Genomic DNA, 23,950 nt, shown 5'->3' on the forward strand with positions numbered 1-23,950 from the left:
GAAATCCATATCCTACCAAGGGATTCATCTCTCAAAGCAAGCGATGCCTGTTGGCAAGAACATGGTGCACATTTGCTAGAGTCAGGAGGTTTTCCACGCAAAACCAGAAAACACTGCGACTGCTGCGATACAGGAGAGCTTACACCCTTAAGATCATCACTGACTTCCCTCGATAAGTAAATACCATGAGAGTGCAGACATCAAGGAGTAGAAGTCCAAGATTTTTCTGGTACCGATGAAGAATTCCCAAAGCCGAGTGGCCGAGGAGATGTGACACCGATAAACGCTGCACTCACTATGGTTTGCTGGTCACGATGCAGTAGGGGAATGATCCAAGTCGATCAGACCCGAATCTGCACGGGGAATCATCTGAAGTGGCTTACCAGCGTTGGGATAGATATACACTGAATTCATATGTTCCAAGAGAATTCTTGTCTCAAGTGCGTCCAGCTTGATCATAGCATTTGGTCCCCTGATGTGAGTTTCATGGGGGTTGTGGTTTTGTTCAAGCGAACATAGACCTTCAGGCTCCAAACGTGGTGTTGTGATTCAATGCGGGTGCCGTACTCCAAAGTTCGGTAGAGATTTAGTTTGGTCTTGTATCCACCAGTATGAAAAAAAAAATGAGCCATGCACTCAGTTGTGTTTATCCCAGCAGGATTCTGATTTTGGTCACAAAATCTATTGTTGGTTTTTAGATAGTTTGGTGACACCGTCGGTAGAAACAATACTCAGAGGCCCTCAATGTTCTGTCACAATCCGGGATATAGCGGCCTGCTGACCAAGAATGGGGAGAAGGTGACCATGTATAAGAGTAAAGCTGAGAAGCAAATGGCTGCTAAATGTGATCAGGCAGCCTATGGTATAGTGATGTCACCTTCGAATAGTGGAATAAAGGTTGTTCCTGCTGCCATGAGCTTACCTACGGTGTCTAAACCAACCAAGGCATGGTTAGTTGCGGTAAGGAACTGCAACAAGGTGGATGTGCCGAAGGATGGTAATATCCCAGCTACCCCTCGCATTAGGAGTAAGGATTCACACTGTGAGCCCACTGAAATCAGGGGGGTGGCGCAACAGATGCCCTCCGAGAAAGAGAAGGAAAAGATGATGGCAAACCTCAAGTTCTTTGAACACGGGTTAGAGCCGGCTGTGAGCCAACAAATTGGGCCAAGGGCTATCATATATGTATAATATCAATTACAGCATCAACCGTGTTGAGCTAATGCAGCAAACATGTAATAACCACTTGGCCGATGACATGTCGTTTGAGAGATCCAAAAGTAGGTGAAAATTGAAAACCAGCCGATTCAGTGGGACCCTGAAGCGATCAACACCAGCTGTAGTTGAGGTTGACATATGTTGAATGTGTGTACATTAAGTGGTTTAGCTAACGGGCTAGATCATACTACATGCTCCTCGGGTACTTCAGATGCACCGGTTTCGACCTTAGGGTCGCTGGTTGCAAGGAAGAAGACCACGAGCCCAATGCTCGTAGAGTAGAGGTATGGTTTCATTTTGCAGCGACGAGCTGCACCGCAGGAGCTATGCGTTCCGTAAATTTCCGACTGTGTATGTGTTGTGGTCGATGTGGAGCCTTAATTATGCCGCAAAAGTCGCTAGGGTCAGTGTCGGCCACTAAGCGTCATGTCACTCATGTTTTTGCAGTTGAATTGCGTAGGAACTCTGGACAGTTAACGGCTGCGTCATGGGCTTGTCTGGATACATTTGTGTGCACTTCTAAGGGATCGCAGTAGGCAACCCCTGCCATAAATGATACGCGTCCACATTGCGTCTGTGTTCATAGTCTCACTAATGAGTAGAGCGTATGTGTCTCATGCACGAGGCGTTTGGAATGTTGGTTTTGCATAAGCATGTACAGTGATCAAAGGGTAGTATAGGCCCCAGTGCGAAACGTGGATTGATACCTACGATAGAGCATAAAACCTGTGAAACGCCTACTCAATCAACACCAACAACTCTACTACCAAACCTTATTTCCACCTCCACCTGGTCCCAGTGCGAAACGTGGATTGATACCCACGATAGAGCATAAAACTTGCGAAACGCCTACTCAATCAACACCAACAACTCTACTACCAAACCTTATTTCCACCTCCACCTGGTCACCGCTAAGAGCTCTTTCTTATTGAAAAACTGCAGATGGAGAAGGATGAAGGCGAGTCTCCCGGACCTAAAATTGGGACAAATTGTACCAACTGGTCCTCCAGGTTGGGGGTTGGGTAGGGCTGACAAACCTACACGGAAAACAACTTGCTATGAAGCGACAACAGGAGCCTGGGACTGGACGGATAATACAACGACGAACCCGGCAACGAGAAAGGAATAACGATTTGCACATTTTCTCATGGAACGTGCGCTCCCTGTACAGAGATGAAGCTGATGAGCAGGTAGCCGATACCCTGTCTCAACATAGGGCTGATAAAACAGCGTTACAGGAGATGCGTTGGACAGGAACTGGTTTCCTGGAGAAGAGTCGCTACACCATATATTATAGTGGCCATCCAGTAAACCATGTTCTTAGTCAGCCAAAAAATGAAACCTGCTGTTATCGGCTTTGAAAACATAAGCGAATGGCAATCCACTCTGCGCTTGGATGCCGCAATAAACGCAGTCAACAGAGGTCCTGGAGATGAAGCATCAACAAATGATCTTCACAACCACCTGAAGAACGTTATCATTGATACGACCATAAGCATACGTGGCCCCAGTCGCAAGAAAAGTCGGAACGGCTGGCTTGACGATGAATGTAAGCTAGCAACAGACCGGAAGAATGCCGCATACCGAGTAATGTTGCATTCTCAAAGAACGCGGGCACGCGCAGAGACTTATCACGAATTCCGTCGAGCGAAAAAGCGACTTCACAGACGGAAAAAGGAAGCCTGGGAGAATCAATAAGTCTGTGAACTAGAAAAGTACAGGGAGCAACCGCACCAGGCGCGCAAGTTTTACCAAGAAGTCAGCAGGATGAAGCTTTATACAACTCACATACTGGTCTATGCTGAGGATATCGACATCATAGGAAGAACAACCCGAGACGTACAAACTGCCTTCATCCAGATCGAGCAGGCAGCGCGAGATCTTGGGTTGCAGATCAATGAAGGCAACACAAAGTATATGGTGGCAACGCCAGCACCAAAAACCAAACAACCAACAACATTAAACCGCACTGGACAAACAGGAAGAATAAAGATGAGAGATTACAACTTTAAGATCGTTGATAATTTCTCCTATCTAGGGTCGAAAATCACAACCGATAACAGCTACGATGATGAAATCCGCACACGGTTGTTGTCAGCCAAAAGAGCCTATTTCAGTTTACAAAAACTGTTCGCTCGAACCGTCTCACCATAGGGTCAAAACTCTTACTGTACAAGACAATGATCTTGCCAGTCCTCATGTATCCCTCGGAGGCTTGGGTTCTTAGCAAGAAGAATTGCGAACTCGTGGCCGCGTTCGAGAGGAGAATCCTTCGAAGAATTTTTGGCCCCCTACATGAGGATGGACGATTCCATAGCTACATAAGGACGAAATCTATGAGCGATTCCATGTTGTTCCGGTTGTTGCGCCGTTGATGATGATGCTTACGTCGACCGCATCATGATGGTTTCCAGTGAGAAGCACAGGTGCTTTCTGGAGCGTTTAGATATTGGTTGCTTATTCTAAAGATCCATTCTGACAAGTTAGCCGACAGAAAAATCTGGAAAAAAATCACGGTGGTTCCTGTTTACGGTATTTAAATCTCAGAATATTGTCCATCGCGATGTCTTTCCGAATAAAGTTAATAATAGTATATCCCCTTTAAGTTTTTCCGACAACATTATATGCGATAGTTTTGGGCATGATCCTGGAAAGTTTGGTAGAAATCCTACTATTATCTACAAAGTCGAGTGAAGTGCAACTTAAAACAAAATGTCGATATCACGTTGAGGTGAGTGGTCGGACATAACGAGTGCATACACGCTACGAACTAAATACACATGGAAATATCGAAATTTTAGGAATAATGGCAGGATGAGGAACTACTTTCTTATTTAGGCCGGCTTCGACTGGATACCAGTTTTTGGACCGCTGATGTTGATGAGGAACTGTAATTTTTGATAAGGGAACCAAGTTCGGTGCATCTTAGGCAGCCACCGCTACAGCATAACGACAACTGTCAAATACGGCATCTCCATGGGAAGATTTCGGTCTTTCTTTCCGGAAATATTTCGAACGGAGGACAAAGTAGAAGAGGAACATCTCGCACATCAATGTCCGAGTCACCAGGAGTGTTGCAGGCGAAAAGTTTGTCGGTGCGCAAAGACAGGATAACGATCTAAGGTTGAAAGGTATGTTAAGGGTAAAGCGGAGCACATTTTCACCCCAGGCATTGGATTCCAGGCAGGACCCATTTTTCAACCCTCACCAGCTTGATGGGGAACCCTACCTCATATCAATTCGAAGGGGATACCTAATATGGCTCCTCTCTGTTGGAAACCCTGAAAAAATTCATTGATGCCAGAAGCATCAGGACAACCGCATACCAGCAGGAATCGAAGCATCGGACTTTGAAGGCCACAGAAATTAATACTGGACCAAAGGCCTTCTGCTCATTCTATTAGAGGTAAGTATGGCCCTATGAGACGACTTTGAAGGTACTTACTAAATTCTTTATCAAAAGACACGCTACAGAGTCTGAGGCTTCGCTGCTCCTCCTGGAAAAAGATTATCGAAAAATTGAAACTACACTAGACAATCCACTCCAATAAATTCGTCTTCCCTATGTTGGCCGAATAAGAATCTCACGACCAACCCGGCAAGGGTCCTTTCCTATCATCGATAAACCCACAGATTTATGTATCACCGTCAAGCTTAAAAAAGTCTTCATTGGCAGGCTGAACCTGCGTTTCTCAAGAAAGAGCTGGAAGTCGGAGTATACTCGCGACGGAGAAGGGTGAATTTCAATCCTTGCCTTATTCGATAAGAGGAGTACCTACCATGTTTCCGACTTAACACTAGACGATACAAACACGATACAAATAACGCAGCTTGCTTTGTTCACGTTAGCTTGTCCACATGAATGGAAAAGTTAGCTTGCTTTCACAAATCAAATACAGAGCCAAACTTTTTGTAGTGGATTAGTCGATGGTAAAAAAGATGATCCTGAGACGCCAGAGTCGACGAGCATTTTGAAGAATGAAGTAAGCTTTCAATTACTGCTTGGATCAGCTCGAAACAATTCCGGCCAATGTTTGGGTTCGTCAGAATAGGTCGTGCGTAATGACAAACACGATAATACGAAACGCCCTACACGAATCCCTCGCCACCCTCTCCCTACCCCTCGTGCGGCTTCCTACAAACCCTTGGGAACCATTCATGGCTCCACCAACAGATTCTTCGTCGACGGAATTGTGAGGCAAAAATGGTGCGCACTCAAGCAAAATAACCCGCAGAACGAACACATCCCTCCGGGTGGCGTCTTTCAAAGTACCAATGAAACCGAAAATACCACACGCAACTCCTCCAGGTTTTTACTATCGAATTTACGTCAACAATTTTATATTCTTAACCCGAAGCTTCTTGGCAGGATCAAAGACATTCTGCTTACGTATGCCACCACCTTGTTCATGCCACGTTTGGAGCTACCAAGAATAAAATTTCCATCCACAAAAGGATCATGACGATTATCAATCTGATGAATCCCACGATTCTGTCAAGGCTACCCACACCATTTTATCACTTTGGTTCACTCTTGAAATGTTTTAATTCAATTTTCCAAAAAATGGGGCATATTTGCTGCTTTTCTACCACAAAAGCTGTTCAAAACACTGGATAAAGGGCAAACAATTCGCCTTAATGTTGAAATTAAATTGCTCAGCACTGGCTAAGCCGACCTTTCTTGAGACAGCCCAACAGCGGTACAGTCATATCCTAGCATCCCCATGCACTATATATTGCTTTAGTCAGAAACTAACCTTAACAATGCATTTGGTAATATGCAACATGAGTAAATCTACATATGTGAACATAGGAGGAACAAAATGGTTAATGATCGTTCTCGAAATGTTGGAAAACTTGAAATATTTAAATTAATTTTGCGTTTTTTTCGTGAAGTTAAAAAGCGTGAAAGTTTGGTAGAAATGAAAATATAAAAGATGAATTTTGAATTTCAACTTTTTATGAGTGAACGTCGGGATGATAAATATGGAATTGAAAGGATGGCAATGGATGTGTTGAAGGGAATTAAGTAGGAGAATAGGAAAAATTATGTAACAAGGAAGCAAATCTCTCATTCTCTCGTCACAGGACCAACAGAACTAAATTATGCGGAAGCTGAGAAGCCGCGGACACTACATGTGTGTACATCCGTTTCCATTTATCCCACTTAGCAGAATCTGTATCAGTTTAGAATCAACAGGATAACTTTTCTATCACTGTGTGTTTGCTACTAAATGTTTGTCTGTGTAATCTACTCCTAACCCTGGAACCCGTAAAAGCTTAACAAAAAGCGCCAGCCACGCTGAAAAAGGCTACGTTCCGTGATTAATGCACTACCTGGCCTTAATCAGATACTGTTTTTCCGAAAGCACGAAACAATGCTCTCCTAAATTACACTTTCATTCAAACCGTATGCAATTACACTTATTAGGACACTTCCCTAACGCTGCATGCCTAACGAGTTTCCTTTTGCGATTTCTTTCTCGCTATTAAATTTCCATTTCAGATGTCTACGCCATCGTCGACGTTTCCATCTATCCTTGTAGTTTCCTGCCAGGCATTTGGTGGGAGGGGGGAGGGGGTGTCTTCGCAAAAGCGTATCGCGTTGAAAATCTTTCAATTAGCGCGAAAATAACTTACCAAAAGTAATGTAATTAAAATCCCCGCCAAAGTTGGACTTTGTTGCCGAACGTGGCAGCGTGAAAATGGAGGAAATGAGTGGAAGCCGATGAGGAAATGCGATGGAATCATAGATTAGCGCCTACTAAACATGCTCCAGGTAGTTGTTTATGGGGAGTTTCTTTATTTCCATTTTTCCACTTTACAGCACAACCGTTTTCCGCTTTTCCGTTACAAGTAGTTATTTTATAGGAGTCCGGTTGTAATGTGGAAATGGAGATGACTACGTGAATGGCGGATACTGCCGCGGGGCTGTTCATTCTGGTTTTGAGGAGCAACGGCAGTCCTAGGACTTTTTGATTACAATGCTTAATTGCCGGGAATTGAATCAATTACGAGGATTTGTGAATGTAAATGGATTTACTGGAAGAAGTGGTGTTCATGCTCTCGGAACATAAAATTATATTTCCATTATGGCCGTAGCCTTTTTGTCGCTATCTTTAATATTTCATCAAAGTATTAAGGAAAATTGTTTGTATTACAAAATGGAATGAAACATGAATCAAATGATTACCGTGATTACCAACACCAATTTCGAGAGTATTGGTTCTCGTGCCCTTGGCAATAAGGACCTCTTCCGTCTTTTCGTCCCTTGGGTCCAGCCTAATTATTTGTAACCATGATTTTGTGCTATGATTATATTTACTTCCACCACAATATTTCATGTACTCGGGGTGCTTCCCAGCCTATAATCTCCTCTAGTTTCCAATTGCAGGAGTTCCAATACCCGACTTTGAGGAACATCTTCAGTCAGAAGGCGCGTCCTTTACCTCGTACCAGAGAAGCCTCTCCTCGATGAATTTCTCAATCAACCGAGCTAAGTGACGGGGGATATTCGATTTAGCCAAGGTGCCCTTAATATAACGCCAGTTCGCTAAATTGAAGGAATTCAGTGTCAGCTAGTGGCACCATGGTACCGTACTTACCAACGCTCAACATCCCCCCTAAACTAGAACTGCTGTTCCGACGGGGTGTTGGGTGAACAGAAGAAGCCAGCCAGAAAGCAGCGGGAGCTTAATTTTTGCTCATGCAACTTCCTTATTAACTAACCCCCGTAGCCTATCCCAAGCCATGGTTGAGAAAAGAGGAGGGATAGCTGCAGCCTGAAAAGTTGAGTTATACCTAAGCGTCTCAGTAGGGTGTCACGAATTACATAGCCAGAGCTGCAACATATTTGTGTCAACTCGGGCACGTTTCGAACCACCTCGAACCAGCTATCACCGAGGCCATTCCTCGAGAGGTTTTGCACTGGGCCGACAACCCATCCATGTAAAAACTACTCCATGTCGAGAAACCTGGAATATTTGCCTTAGATTGGACGGATAAATGACGACGACCAAGCAAACATCTGACGGACTGTTCTTTCAGATCCTGAAATGTACGCCTTCTGAACAAACCAGCGGCCGTCAAGGCCCTTCTCCAACAGGTTGAGATTTACAAATTGAGCACGATTTCAGTCCAGGAATCAAATTGGATTGGTAGCGAAATGACATGAATTCGTACACAATTTTCAAAAGTGGCAAACTATCTGGTCACAACCTATCAACGAAAGGTTTTGTGCGATTCACATCAGGACTCGTTCTTTCAAACCCTGGCTCATTAACGTGCATGCCCCAACTGAAGCCAAAGGGGATGCAGTGAAAGAGGAGTTTTATGTACGCCTGGAGGCACTGTTTGATTCACTCCCAATAATCGAGGTGGAGGGGAGGAAGACGGGGCGGCAACCCTGTCGGCTGAACCAAAACTAAATGGCCGAGGAGAACCTCCACGTGGTGGCACCGGGAACCGGTGTATCGCATTGGCTTGCCGGCCGTGATGCAATAGGCGAATGCTCCAAGGCCTAATTAGGGCGATCAGACCCGAATCTGCACGGGGACTCATCTGAAGTGGCTTCGGTCACGAAACCTTATCAGGGGTATACTGATACCATGGGAACCGGGGTAGCCCCTGGACTCTTATACTTCTGGAGAATTCCTGTCGTATATGAGTACAGCTCGGTTGTTTGCGGTTGGTCCCCTAGTGGAAGCTTCATTGGGGCTGTTGATGATGCTCAAGCGAGAAGAGACCTTTGGGCCTCGGCGTGCTGTTGCGTTTCAACACGGGTGCCGTATTCCTTATCCACCAGTATGAATGTTAGGCCATGTTGTTGCTTGTGACAGCGGGGCTCTGATTGTGGTCCCAAAATCAATCCGTGTCTTAAGAAGACCGTAGGGTTAAGTTTCGACGACAGGTACCTACGTTAAAGCCCAAGGACTTAACTCCCAATAATCGATGTTGGGGGATTTTAATGCGTAAATTCGGAAACCATTGGCGGACACAGCCTCCATGAGGAATGCCATCATAAGGGTCAACGATTAATTGACTTCGCCGCAGTAGAAATCTTGTCGACAATATATGCGGACGTCGAGCAACTGTTGGGTTTCCAAGATTGGTGGACGCGGTTACTTGACCGAACTAATTGGAGGACAATGATCCAGGACGGCAGCGATCGACGTGGGACCATAGTACCACGGTGACGATCTTCTTTAATACAGCGTTCCCGACAGTGCTCTACGGGTTCATGTTTGTTCCAAGGTACGATTGTTTGCAACAGTTCCGCTTACTGCCCAGTATGGCCTTTTGAGGAACTCTGTCAAAGTATTGAACTCCTCCTGTTTTGGCGTGCCATCGACGATTTTACAGCGTCACATATCTCATACAAATTAACGCAAGTGACTCACCTTTTCTAGCGTCGTTTTTTCGGGTCGTGACTCCCTTCTAGAGCCCCCAGGAATGTCTCCTCAAGTCCCAGTAGATTAGTTTGCTATCCTAGTTTTTTCTATTCCATTGCGTTTTGGTTATCGCTTCATCCATGTTCAGAAAATTACCTAGTGGTTTCAGAGGTATTGAGATATGTTAAGTGGACTATCGAAACTAACCTTCTACGATCGAAACTAACCCTCTATCTCGGAAAGTGTATATACATCCAACTTTGGCCGGTAAAATGTCGAGCTCCGCAAAGGTATCAATTAGGATTTAGTCTCTGGTGTTCCTCACTCTGCTTATTCTCTAGAAGGTTCCTGCCATAAAATTACCAGGAATTATTTTAGGGCTGTAGTCTCTAGCATACAACACTAGACACTGTAGTACCCCCTGTTACTGTGCTATTGTTGCATTGAGCGTAAAAGGTATTGATATGAACCCCGTTGATTTTTACCCTTACAAAGCCAGCTCCCGGGGATGCTTCTGTCTCCTGTGCAGCCTGTCTTTCATATCAGGTTGTTACTAGGTATATCCTTCATCCATGTAGCGCTACCATAATTTTAATATGGTCCGCATATTACAGATATGTACATTCGATCTTCGAATGGTTTCTGAGAGCTAGGCTCCAGCTGTCTCGAAGCGGTTGGGAGTAGTTTGTAATAACTTCATTGAGCCACGCGATTCAGTTCCCTCCTATATGGCGGACACCTGCTGGCACCTGCAACGTTCCTACATTCTACTCCCTTTACCTCGTGCACAACGTGTAGCTTGAATATCCGTTAAAATAACTGGTGAGATTGTCCTTTCTCATCATACTGATTGGTGCATGCTGCTGTCAATTTGGCCAAAATAGAGGAATCTTAATAACCTGTCTATAAACACTTGCTCACTGTAATACGGTCGGCGCACGACTCAGCTTATAATTGACTATCCAGGAATCATCTGTATTTCTTTCCGGGTCTCACGGCAAACCTTGAATACTGAGTGACCACGTTGTCCTCGGTGGTGACCTCTAAAACGTCGAGCTTTTACGAAAAATAACTGGCCCTGATCTCATTTCCATTCTGTTTGCATAAACCTACCCATGCGGAAACATCCACTAATGCGCACGGGGTGGATGTCCAATCTGATCATGATTTAATGGGCAAGTTTTCACATGACTTCCCTACGGTGGTCGCTGGAAGCTGTCTTCAATCGGACCATGTGTATGCAGCGCCGCTAACCGGCGAAGATCTATTGGCCAGGATGTCATGTTGAACCCTGCACCACTGCACGGCAAAAGGTGCTAATAGGACCCCAAGTTAAGATGGAAGGGCACACGCCGAGAACTACGTGGCTTAGAGGGAGCTTGATTTCCAAAAGGCAGACTCAGATTACCTTGGGCACCTTCAGTTTTAATTAAGATCCTTACCTTGGTTAGGAGACATGGGTGAAGGTAGCACAGCCCTACCTGCTAAAACCAACATCAGGGACCCTTGTGATCAAGTAGACAGACACACTAGAAATTTCCAGCTTAGAAACCACTGCCGTCGTCTTTGTGAGTAGCAGCCATAGTATTCCTGCCCCGAAATCATCAACATCAGGGGTTCCATGGAGAACTGAATAGATTCCAGAGTCCGCTGATATCCCACTGAAGAGCCAGTATCAGCGGGCCATACCTATTCTGAACAGGGCTGCGAAGATTAAAGAAGTCGACACTGCCGATGTGCCGGGCGAAAAGGGCCTCGTTAAATGCCAGGCGATTCTGATGGAATATAGTAACAACCATTTTGGAAATCAGCGGAACGCGGGCCCTATGGTCATCCAATGCAACCGATCTCAGGTTGAAGTCGAGTAGGAGAAGAAGCACGGCTTCGGACACCAGTAACCTCTGCAATTACTACCGCAACACAAATCGGCTGACGGAGTATGTACTGCAAACCCTTTAGTGACGTGGTAAGGAGTCGCTTAAACATAGCTCCGCTGGCTGCAAACTCGCTCTAGGGATATGCATTTTCGTTATGACCAGGCTTTCAGAAGATCCGCGTAGATAAAAAACCCCTGAAATCCCCATGGCTTGAAGCTACTGGCAAAGGCAGACTAGAGGACGATTCCCAGTCAGGAAAGCAAATTGGACGATGACTTGGATCCAGTCGGCGTCGCAAACAAGTCCTTGAAAGAAATGAAGATCGACGCTCTGAAGGATGGCGACAACATCAACATCGCATTAGACGATCTGGATCGTAGTAGGCGAAATTATCAAAGGACTCCAAAGCAAATCTTCTTCTTTTTCTACAGCCTTTGTCTCGTTCACAACCGGGGTCGGCTCGTTGTGATCGGTTTCGAAAGGGCTCCAAAGCAAATAATAATACAAACCCATCGGTATGTAACAGAATTGTAATGGTTGGGAGGTTCGCACTATTAACTGGCTTGCAGGGTGAAAATTGGAGAATTTTTCGGAGATACTTCTCGAATCATACTGGATACTTTTCAGTACAGATTTCTTACCCCTTCAGATACCTCTGTAGGATAGGAGGACCGAGCAGCAGAAGTCTGGTCAAATTATAGAAACCTAACCCTCCGGTACTTTCAATGGTAACATTGAAACAATAGAAGAACCGGAAGCAAACGTCGAGGTTGTAGAGAATGCCTCTGAAATCACCTTGAGAGTCACGTGCCCTGAAAAGAAACAACAGAAGACCTTGTCTCCCTGGCAGAAGAAAGTACTGTCCAATCTTAGAATCTGCTACTGGCACATGAATACTGGTATTCATGCAAGGTCTGTCTGAAGAGGTACCCGCCGACCATCAGGATTGTCAGGAAGTGACCGCGGATAACTGCCAGACCATCGGAAGCAACAGTGATTCTACGAGACTCAGTAAGATTCTGGGCAAGTACTATAAGAACCTTTCTGGAAAAGCTAGTACGCTCCCGGAGAAAATCCTCTGGTGAGACTCTGAAGCTATCATTCGCACTTCCCAGTCAGGGAGCATACAGGATTGTGTCCTGGCTCGTAGAGACTTATCGGAGTTGCATTTCCTTCGCTCACGATCCTTAAAATAATAATGGGCAGGTCGTGAGTTTTGAAGGATTTTCGACCTATGAGTCTAATTTCTTTCATCTTTAAGTCTCTAGAGCGTGCCTGGATATTCAATATAATACAAGCAATATATCTTAGCTGACTTCCTGGATACAGAGGAAACATTCAACATTGGTACCAAGCATATTAAGGAGGCTCTTGGTTTGAAGAGATATCCTATTCAATGGATAGTATCTATGCTAACAAAAGAATAATCCAATGTGACTAGGAGAAAGCCACTTGACCACAGATGCGAGTGGAGAAATGGCCTGGGCGGCGCCATGGAATTTTATAGTTATTGGACAAGTGCGGGATGAAGGTGGTGCCGACGATTTGACATTATTCGTGACAGGGACGCTTTTCACCGTTATGAATGAAATAACGGAGGGTGTGTTGAGAAAGATGTGAATGGAATCGCCACGGATCCAATTAAAATGCGGCTGATGCTATTTGTCACCAAGCCAAGGATACCCGCATTCCACCTCCTGTGCTCCTGTGGCACCTGTCATCAATGTACATCCGCTCCCTTTGAAACCCCATATGCTGTATTATGTAGTGCTATCAAACTCCGTGATCCCGAAGACTTACGGCTACGTTAACATCCTAGACGAATTTCTTCGAAACTCTTGACATTTCCAATAGACAACGCCACATGTGAATCGAGCTTCAGAGGGAATTCTGTCTCTCTACCAGGGCAGCGATCTGCTAAACTTATATTCTTGGCAGATAGATCGAAGATAACTGGGGACGGGGCTGCGTGAACGGTTGAACCAATCATTAAACTTACAAACCATCAAGAGCCTAACTCCTAAGTAGGTGCAATAAGTGAGAAGGATGGCCAAAGTTGATTGCCCTCTAAAGAGGATGTGGAGGCTTGGAAGAAGGTATCACCTTGGAAAAAGAAAGAAGTAGTAGGAGGGTACGAAGGAAGACTATTTTTATTCCTAAACGAAAAGAAAGGCCCTGCGCTGACATTCGTAAAATATTGAAGGCGGGCCCGGAATTCATCAAATTCGAGAAATAAGTTTTACAGCATAAGGCAGACCCAGAAAGGAGAACCTATGTTGGAGTTCAAGAAATCCAAGGATATAATGACGAACAAGTTTTTGAGTCAAATCGTAAGGTCCTTGGTAGAAAAAGCCGAAATCAGGACAAGTAGGCCGGAGATCTCTATAGCCTGCAAGGATAAGGTCACCACAATGGAAGTGGTTCGCGAAGCAGAAGAAATGCGACCTAATTGGACTCCAAAAATGTTACAGAAAAGCTAGAATGGGACAAAAAGTGTCGCCAGCAGTCTACCAGTGGAGGTAGTACACAAACCACTGGCAACAGGGAGAGTAAGAATAGGCTGGCTTATCTGCTGTCTTCGGAGCAGGTGGCACGGAAGCGATGCTTTAAATGCCTTATTTGGGTTACATCGCAAAAGTATGTACCAGTGCGGATGACAGACCGAAGCAACCCAGGAGATGTGAGAAGTAGGCCACATCAGCAAGAATTATGAAGCTTGCCCAAATTACTTACTGTGCAAAGCGAAAGAGGATGTGAATTATTGGAAGATTTCAAGCAGCAGATGCCTGAGATACAGAACAGTCCTCAAGTTAAATCGCAGGTGAGGTTTATACAAATCAGCTTCAACTGCTGCCAGGCAGGGCAGGATTAACGACTTGACAATAGTTAATAAACCATATCGAAATCACGACAGCGGCATTTGGGCCAAGAGTCAAAAGGGGCAATGCTATGGGCCTGCGGAGAATGAACCTTCTAGGAAAGAATGAATCACTCGAAGGAAGCATTCACCAGAGCAAAGGTGAAAGGAAGGAAGAAACCTGCTTGCAGAGAATGAGCAGATGGTGGGTACTCTGGTTTTGGCTGCGAGTGCCGCCGAGAGCCGATAATTGGAACATGTGTTTTTAAAGCATTGGCTTTAGAATGCGGTAACTTGACAAAGAATGTGAGACATCATAAACTGCCAGACGAAGGGGGCTAGGGTCTTTAGTGGACCAGAAACACGCTGTAATCAGAAGAGTTGGTTGGCAAGTTAATGAGGACTACAGTTGGAGTGACCATAAGACAATCTGCAAGTAGATCAAGGAGGAATGGAGTTCGAAGATAAGCTCTTACGAATTCCCGACCGAGTTGCCTGGATGGACGGCGAAAACACTCGAGAAGACTATGTTCTCTGCGTTGTTTGAGCACGATATATCCCTGAATGGTGTGGCCATAGAAAAAGCTAACTAGATCATCTAGGGGATGACAGCTGCATGCGCTGTTACTATGTTCAGAAGGCGACTGTTTTCAAGAAAGCAGCTCCATTACTGGCCGAACAAAGAAATCGCAGCTTTATGAGCCGCATATTTCCGAGCAAGGAAACTCTACTAGAGGCTAAGGCGAAAACCCGATAGCGATTACCAACAGGGGAAAGGCGAAACAAGTGCGCAGCTGCTTAGAAGAGGTAACTCCCAGAGGCAACTGCTTTAAACAATCGTGGAAAGATGCCTGTAAAACGCGGCGCTTATAGGGTCGTAATGGAACTATTTTAAGTGTCGTCTCAGGTAACCTCATCCTACTTTCAGCTAAAAATTGGTACCACTCTGTTTCCTCACAAGTTACAAAACTGGAGAGCTCACGGTGGCTAGGTCAAGGAGTGCGTGGCCTCTCTAATTGAGGAGGAGTTGCCAGAAATATGTTGTAGGGTCTGTGGCGATAAGGCCCCATGTTTGGATAGCATCCCTAACAGAGCTTTGAAGGTTAGGCCCAACCTTCTCAGCAACGTCTTCAAAGCGTGCCTTAAAAATGAAATATTTTCTGCCCAGTGGAAAAAGTAAAAATTGGTGTTGTTTCGTAAAACCAATACTTGGAGATCCAAGATCATATCGCCCGATCTGCCTGTTGGATGCAATTCGGAAGATAATGGAGAGAGTCGTCTGCAACAAAATGGGTCGAAAGCGACAATGACCTATCGGAACGCCAATATATATAGGTGGATCCAATAAGCACAGTGGGTTGTCTAGCAAAAGACGCAATGAGTTCTGCTGGCTGAAGTGTCATTTTTCATTTTGACACTGGATTTCAAAAATGCATTCAACTCCGCCAGCAGGGGCCGATTGAAAGGCGCAGTCTGATCGATAATTACCTCCCAGAAGTAGTTCTCTGGAGCCGGACGGATGAGGACCTCAAGGAGTACCTCGTCACAGGAGGGATACCACAGGGCTTGGTGATAAGTCCATACTATGGAATGCTATGTATAATGGGATGATTGTGCTTCCCATCCTGGAAGGGGCTACGATTGTTCGCTTTGACAATAACGTAGCTATCGTTTTTGCAGCAGAGAATGTGGAGGTCTATACGACAGAAACAGTAACAGCAGTAGATACCTGCTTTGGAGAGTCCGGGCTGGCTCTGGATGGAGAGAAAACGGAAGCGATCTTAATACAGAACCGTAAGAAAGACAACACTGTGAAGGTGAAAATATGATGGTCTCAAAACAGACTATCAAATACCTAGGGGTGATGGTTGATGTCCATCTGATCCATGCCCATCGCGGCACTAACAAAAAAGTAAGCGAATGTTGAGGAGCTGAAACACTGTCGAAGATTGCTTCTAGTCTGCATTTTTCGATCCAACCTGCTTCAGGCATCGCCTGTGTGAGCACTTGCAAACTGTCAGTCAAGAAAGTAGGTGAATTCGGTATATCAACTGATGACCCTTAGAGTTTGCAGCGCTCTTATAACCACGTCAGATGAGGCAGTCCCCGTGGTGAGGGGGCTGATCCCAGTTTATATTCTGGCAAAAGAAGTAGACGCGATGTACTAAGTAAGACGTATAGACGGAGAGGGGCACATAGAACGCAGGGTCCGAGTGGCATGATTTCTGGCAACGCAGATGGAACAAATCTTTGAAGCGTCATTGGCCACCATTAGGGTGTGGTTTGAATGGAAACACGGAGAGACCAACTATCGCATTGGCCAATTCCTCGATGCATCTGCGCCGTTTCGGGCTGTACATTCACAGCTGATTTTAGATGGCGAAGTCTCACTAGGATCTAGCCCTTCTAGAAAACCTTTTCGGCCAGACGCCCCAGACTAGTTTAAAGGAGACCACGCTACGTGTCAATATGAAATAAAAAATGTGTAATGCTCCGTATTTTTATTACGACTTCCATTTGGTTTGTATTCAACTTTCACCTTAAAAATAATAGCCAATTCGCAATTGAGACCAACACGTGGCCCCAAAACCCAGCATAAAATAACCCCCATCAAAACTTTACAACTTCCAGCAATCAGGTAGATGCTCGTATCTAGCACAATACATTCCAAATGAAACTTTTGTCATAATACGGTCATTTCCAGGATCCCAAATATCCTTCGAGATAAATATCTTTTCAAATCGTAACTCTGTCTACGCATTTATGTTGACTTTCAAGAGAGCTTATGTAACAATTTAATAGACGCCACTTCTGCCGCTTCTATTTCGGTTCTTATCGAAACGATTCAATGCCATCGTAACCGTCATCAAAATCGTTGTCCTTGGAGTGCAGATATCAAGCCTCATAGAATCGCGGGAATCCTTCTGTATCAGCCAAATATTTACGTTCTTCATCCTTGTTTGTTGGTAGGGGTTTGTTCTGACAAATGAATCCTCAATATTTTAAGGTGGGACACTTCATCAGTTTTTGAGAAGGACTTGAGAAAACTCCTTGAAAGGACTATTGTGTGGAAAGGTAGGAAGTGCTATTCAATTTTAGCTAGGCTGCCTACTAACTTCCCCCAATGTAAATGGCTTTGTCAAGGTTTGTTGAAAAAGGAATCTAGATTGATGATAAATGAGCCCAATTTGTCGCAGTCATTTCAAAAGGACACGTCCGTATATATCCCCCGTCCCTTATAAATAATCCATCTAAATGTCCTGCTGCAACAGTTACCTATCGAAGCCCGTGAACAATATAAGAAAATTCCAACTCTACTGGGCAAGAAAGAAGGACCTCCTTAAATCAAATATCCTGAAAATTTGATTATCTGAATAGCATGAGCCATTCAGATAGGCTTCCTGATCTTTGTTGTAATTTTATTTGGGCGTTTAGTCGAAAGATGGTGTAAACCAATCCTATCTAATCCATGCCAAGTTTTCTGGGTCAGATAATAGATATCGAAAATGAATTTTTGTCATGAAGACCGGATGAAGGCTCCTCTTTCAATGAACTTGAATAACTCGTCCCGCTGGAAGCTTCCGCCTCACTCGATGTCTATGTACGTCCTAACTCCTTTAGAAAATTCTTTCACTAAAAACTTCGAAAGCGTTATGAATAGGATTTCCGCTCCAAGGTGCACAGTACGAGTAAGCAAGTATCCTTACACGCGTCCTGCATTCAGTGAAAAACCTACTTTACTTGAAAAGTAGCCAGCCAGCCCTCGCTGAGTATTTTATTTCCACGAGAATCCTTTCAAATGAATAGAGAAGCGAGCGAACTGGCACGATTGAGAAATAGTCAGGACCAACCCCTTTTCACCCTTTTCAGAGGGTATGCATAGTTGAGAGCACTATTTATATTCCGTCGAATTTATATTGCTTTGATAATGATGCTATCTATATTCTGGAATGTTTTCGTTGGTGTCGGCATGATAAGTAGCTCATGGACGAATAGTTTGTGGCCTGATTTCCATCTTTTATGTTAACATTTGGGTTTCCAATGTAATTTGTGAAAGTTGTTTTGTAACATTCAGTGGACGTGATAAATTAATGGTGAAAAAGGATGAGAGATGCGAGATAGCGAAAGGTGTGTTGATAGGTAATAATTCATCGTAAATGAATGGAGGATTGAAATCTGCAAGTCCCTTTTGGACATTTAATTCCGAGGCAAATTTAATTTGAGCCTTGCGTGCAAGAGTTGAATTCATTAATCCTTTTGTGGCTGTATTCGATGAGTTGATTTTCCGACCCATCTTTTGCTTTCATTAGTTGGCGCCCTGGCTCGAAATTGTGTACGATATGCATCTGGATCATTCACCTAGAATCAAATGAATTTCTGAAAAGTGGCGTACCAGCCAATTCTTCCAGCTGATATACTTGCATCCTTTAAAGTAGATTAAGGGACATGCTTAGCTACCCAGAGTTTGTAATAATCCCAGTAGGTAGATAGGTATCAGCGGCCACTCCGAGGAGCCCAATTAGTGCTGCGGTGGGTCGTTTTGATGCCACAAACTCCTGAGACCATGATTCCGCCCTTGTCAGTCGCACGCGAGACACCGACTGTACTTGCGGAAGGACTGTCAAGATCAGAGCCCCGCTCATTTCGCTCTATGTTTCTATGCCGGGGAACCCAGAGGAGGGTGACCAGATGAAACAGCCAGACTGTTCAGCGCATTTCTGCACTACTCCCACCATCTTGCAGGATGTCGTCGCTGAGTACAAGACCTTAATCGCCGCTTGGTTGTCGGTCAGAATAGCTAAGTTACGCTTGGGGCTCGGATCATGCTCCAGCCATCGACAGACTTCCAGTATCGACGGTACCTGGGAGTTTATAATGATCTGGAGTTTCGTAATGCGTTAAATGGAGAAATAGTGAAAGTAAGCAGCTTATGCAGTAGTTTCCGCTGACACACCTTATCGTTTGCATGCCTCATCGTTATCCAGTGCTGGAATGTGGTTCAAATGTTTTGGCACTATACCTCCTCTCACAAACCAAAACAATTTCTTCTGTCTGCCCAAGAAAGAAAGATGGAATATTTACCGGGAAGAAGTTCGACAGGTTACACCTACTTCTCAAACCCATTTCGCAAGGATTCGACCCCACGATGGAGGGCAGCAACATTTTGTCTGATACCCCAATAACGGACAGAGGTAGAATTGGGGAATAACAAAAGAGGTATGCTTGGACGTAAATTGCATCTTGGTGAAACTGCAGCAGGAAAGGTGGAACATCAAAAAAGAGATGATCGGAGGAAGATAAGACCGAAGGTGATTATCATTTCTAAACGAGGTCATATACTGAGATTCTCAGGAAAACTAAGGCAGACTCGGAACTCACCAACTTGGAAGATAATGCCAGCGGCATTATAAGGTTCCAGAAAGGAGACCATACGTTGGAGCTCAAGAAATCCAAGAATGTGACCGCGGACAAATTTTTGAGCCAAATCGGAAAGTCATTATGATAGGAAACCGACAAAAGATCTAGCAGGTCTGAGATCACTATAATCTGCAATAATATAGATGGGATCACCACGAAGTGGCAAGTTCGCGAACCCTTAGAGAATCAGTTCGATTTTATCGGACTACAAGTGTCAGCCTGAGGAAAGCCTATGGTGAAACACAAACAGCCATTATTAGCCTATCAGTTGCGGCAGCACTCAAGCTGTTAACAGCAAAGAGAGTAAGAATAGGCTGAGTAATGCGTATGCTTAGGGAGCAGGTGGCACTGAAGCGATGCGGTCACATTGCGAAGGCGTGCACCGGTCTAAGTAACAGCTCGAAGCATTGCTGGAAATGTCGAGTGGAAGCCATATCAGCAAGGCCTGTGGAGCTGACCGAAATTGTTGGCAGTGCAAAGGGAAGGAAGGACTGGACCATCGCCACATTGCAGTCAGTAGCACGTGCCCGGAATACAGAAGAGCCCTTAACATAAATCGCCGATGAGGTTGATACAAATCAACCTGAAATACTGCAGGGCGACGAAGTACCTACTCTCACAAGCCACCGGCGAAAAAAAACATTTACCCCGGTAGTGACAATTGGGTTAAAGATCAAACGGGCCAAGCAGTGCACCTGGAGGAAGGCTTCATCAGAGCAAATGTGAAAGGAGTCCACATGTACAGCTACTACGCTCCACCCAGCCCCAGACTTGCCGAGAATTGGCAGATGCTGAGAGCTCTAGTTTTTAATGCAAGAGGACGTTGGCCGACTGTAACAGCAGATGATTTTAATGCGTGGTTTTTTCAATGAGGTAGCCGGATAATGCCTTCAGTTAGACGTAGTATTCGCGGGGGGCCTCGTACACTTTTAGGGAAAGGAGGGGTTCTCCAAAAAACCTGACATATGTGAGTGCCAGTTGATCGGGTCGGCGGGGTACAGATTCACAGTCGTTTGGCCGCTCCGATGTTCCGTCTCTTTTCCTGCTCTCCTTTTAATTTAATATATCGCTTGAGGGGAAGACCGCAGAAAGCGCGATACCACCCCTGCTAGCCATAACGGTTTGGGTACCTCCCTTTTGATGGCGTAATCCGGCGGCCAGCTTCCGCCAATTGGAGGCACGCTGTTCGTACGTCCACTTGAAGGAGAAGCTAATTCGGCGACTTTCGATCGGTGATCAAGCAAAGCTTAATCGCTTACTGAATGAGCTGATGTTAGGTGATCATACCCTCAACGAGTTGCATCGAGAAATAAGACAGTTGGGTGTGGATACAGTCCTTCTGGATGCGACGACTTCCGGAGAGCAACCGCGCCATCTTGGTCTGCGTGGACTCGAAATTGCTGTATATGTTGTCCGCCCCGGCCGAGGTTCACGAGGTGTAAGCGCTGCCCGTGGTTGTGGAGGTTTCCCGAAACACGACTCGAGAGGTCGATAAACTCAAGGCCATGGTGACGACACTGGCCGACGCGGTCGCAAAGCTCACAGCGGCGGTAGTTATTTTGCAGTCGGGAGTAGATCGCAATCACGGTTGTGGTCGGTTTCCCGGAAAAGGCGTTCGGGTGGTCACACGCCGGTAGCCTCATCGGCCTCTTAGATTTGCTGGTACCATCGTAAATACGGAGCTCAAGAGACTAAATGTCCCACTGGACGCACTTTTAACGCTCGTTGGGTGTCCCGGTGACGGTTACTCTAACGGCAGTACCACGTCGCCTTACAACGGCCCTCTAAGCAGGCATTGCTTCGTGATCGATACGGGCGCTGAGGTGTCCGGTCTCCCTGTATCCCGTCCGAACACTCTAATACCGCAAAACTTACGACTGGCTACTGGGAACTCTTCTCCCATTCGGGGCGATTCGTTCTCGCGGCTAATGTCCGCGCATTAGCAGCCCCATATTAGGCGCAGAGTGCCTGTGTCGCTATGGACTGTTGGTCAACGTGCAGAACAAGACTTTGATAGACCCCGCAATCTCTTTACAGACGCCAGAGAAAATTGTGCAAAGATGACTCTGTTTCGATTATTTCCGAGGACGTTACCGACCACCCCATACGCGCACTCCTCAGAAAGTACCGCAATATTGCTTCGCAAAGTAGATTCCCCAAGCTGGTTAAGCACGATGTGCAGCACCATATCAACATTACCGATTCATCAATCTTCTCAAAGATGCGTCCTCATTCACTTCAGAAACAGGGTATCTGCACACTTTCCAATGGCTGTTGGTCATCTCCACTTCATTTGGTCCCTAAGCTAAACGGCAAATGGCGGCCATGCGTAGTGTCTGAATGCTCAGACAGTTGCGATTTTGCGCACTCGGTTACGAACTGCCGTGTTTGTACGACCTTGCATCTAAGCAAGGTGTGTCACCAAATCCGTGTCGCTCTTGAAGACATTCCGAAGACCGCTATCTGCACACCTTCCGGACTTTTGGAGTTCACCAGGATGACTTTCGACTTGCGCAATGCTGCGCAGACTCTCGAGATGTTCATCCACTCTGTCTTGCGAAAGTTGAACTTTTGTTTCATTTATATGGATGATGTTTTGGTCGCTTTTTCTTCAGAATCTGAGCGTTAAGACCATCTCGAATGCATTTTTCAACGTCTCCTTCAGGCCGGATTTGTCCTAAACGTTGATAAATGCAGATTCATACAAAAGCACCTAATAACCCCTGACGGTATCCAACCTGACCCAGACAAGGTTGAGGCGATAAAAAGCTTTCGCCTACCAACCACGATAAAAGATCTGCGAAGATTCTTGGGCATATTCAACTTCTATCGTCGTTTCTTACCCAAGGCCACTCATCACCAAGTGATCCTTGTCTGGGTCCAAAACGAAACACTCCCCCAGGGTTGCGTTGTCTACAGAGGCCATCCAGGCATTTAAAATTGTCAAACTACGCTTCTGGCATATCCTCGAAAAGATGCACCCTTAGCTGCTTTCGTCGATGCCTCAGATACAGCGATAGGCGCCGCTCTTCACCCACGGTTGAGTCAAATCTGGCAACCGTTGAACTTCTTTTCAAGCAACTTAACTCAGTTCACCGTAGTTAAAGCGCCTACGATCGTGAACTATTCGCCGCGTACCTCCTTATAAAAGACTTCCATCTCTCCCTTGAGGGCAGGCCGTTCATCGTGTTCACGGACCACAAGCCACGTACCACTTACACGCGTAGACAAAAGCCCGACAAAAGCGTCCCCTCGCCAACTTCGGCACTTGGCTTATATCAGCCAGTTTTCTTCTGATATCCAACTCGGGTCTTGAAAAGACGATATTGTTGCGGATGCTTTGCTTCGAATTTCGGAGGTCACAGTCCCCGCGGAGGTCGATTATACGGCAATCACCGAGGCACAAAAAGACAACGCAGAGCTTCAGAGCCTGAAGGTAAACTCCAAATACAACTTCACGGAGTTTCCTATTTTCGGCTCAAATTACTATTTACTGTGCGAGACCTCAGATAAGGGACTCAGGCCATTCATTTCGGCCCATGTTCGCAGACAAGTATTTAATACATGATCTTGTCCACTCAGGCATCAGGACCGCGAACCGGTTAGTCGTGGAAAAATACTTCTGGCCGTTCAGGAACAAGGACGTAAACTCTTCAGCCAGAAGTGCAAGGTCAACAAGCACGTACGTGAGGAAGTAGGCGTATTCCCTAGGTGAACCAAACGCTTCCAAACCATCCTTCTCGACATCATCGGCCCTTTGCGAGACTCACACGGATACAAGCATTGCCTCACAATCATCGACAGGTTTACGCGGCGGCCTGAAGCAATACCTCTATCTGACATTATGGCGTGTCGAGGCCCTTTGTCGAGAGTGGATTTCGCGCTTTGGTGTACCAGCCGTAATCACCACGGACTAGGCAATACAATTCAAATCTACCCTTTTTGCCGAGTTAGGCAAGCTCCCTGGTTTCGAGCGGCTTAGGACTGCATATCATCCGCAGTCCAATGGTATACTGGAACGTTGCGGTCCTTGCCTTTCGTCCACCTTGGCCTCCGTACAGTTCAACGAGAGGAGTTCACGGGCAGCTCCGTGGAGATAGTGTACGGAGAGAATCTACGCCTTACCGCCGACGCTGTGGGTTAAGCAACTCTGGCATGTTGCGTCTGCTCAGAGACGCGGTTTCGAAGAT

Source organism: Hermetia illucens, chromosome 1 (assembly GCF_905115235.1).
Source record: "Hermetia illucens chromosome 1, iHerIll2.2.curated.20191125, whole genome shotgun sequence".
NCBI classification, from domain to species: domain Eukaryota; kingdom Metazoa; phylum Arthropoda; class Insecta; order Diptera; family Stratiomyidae; genus Hermetia; species Hermetia illucens.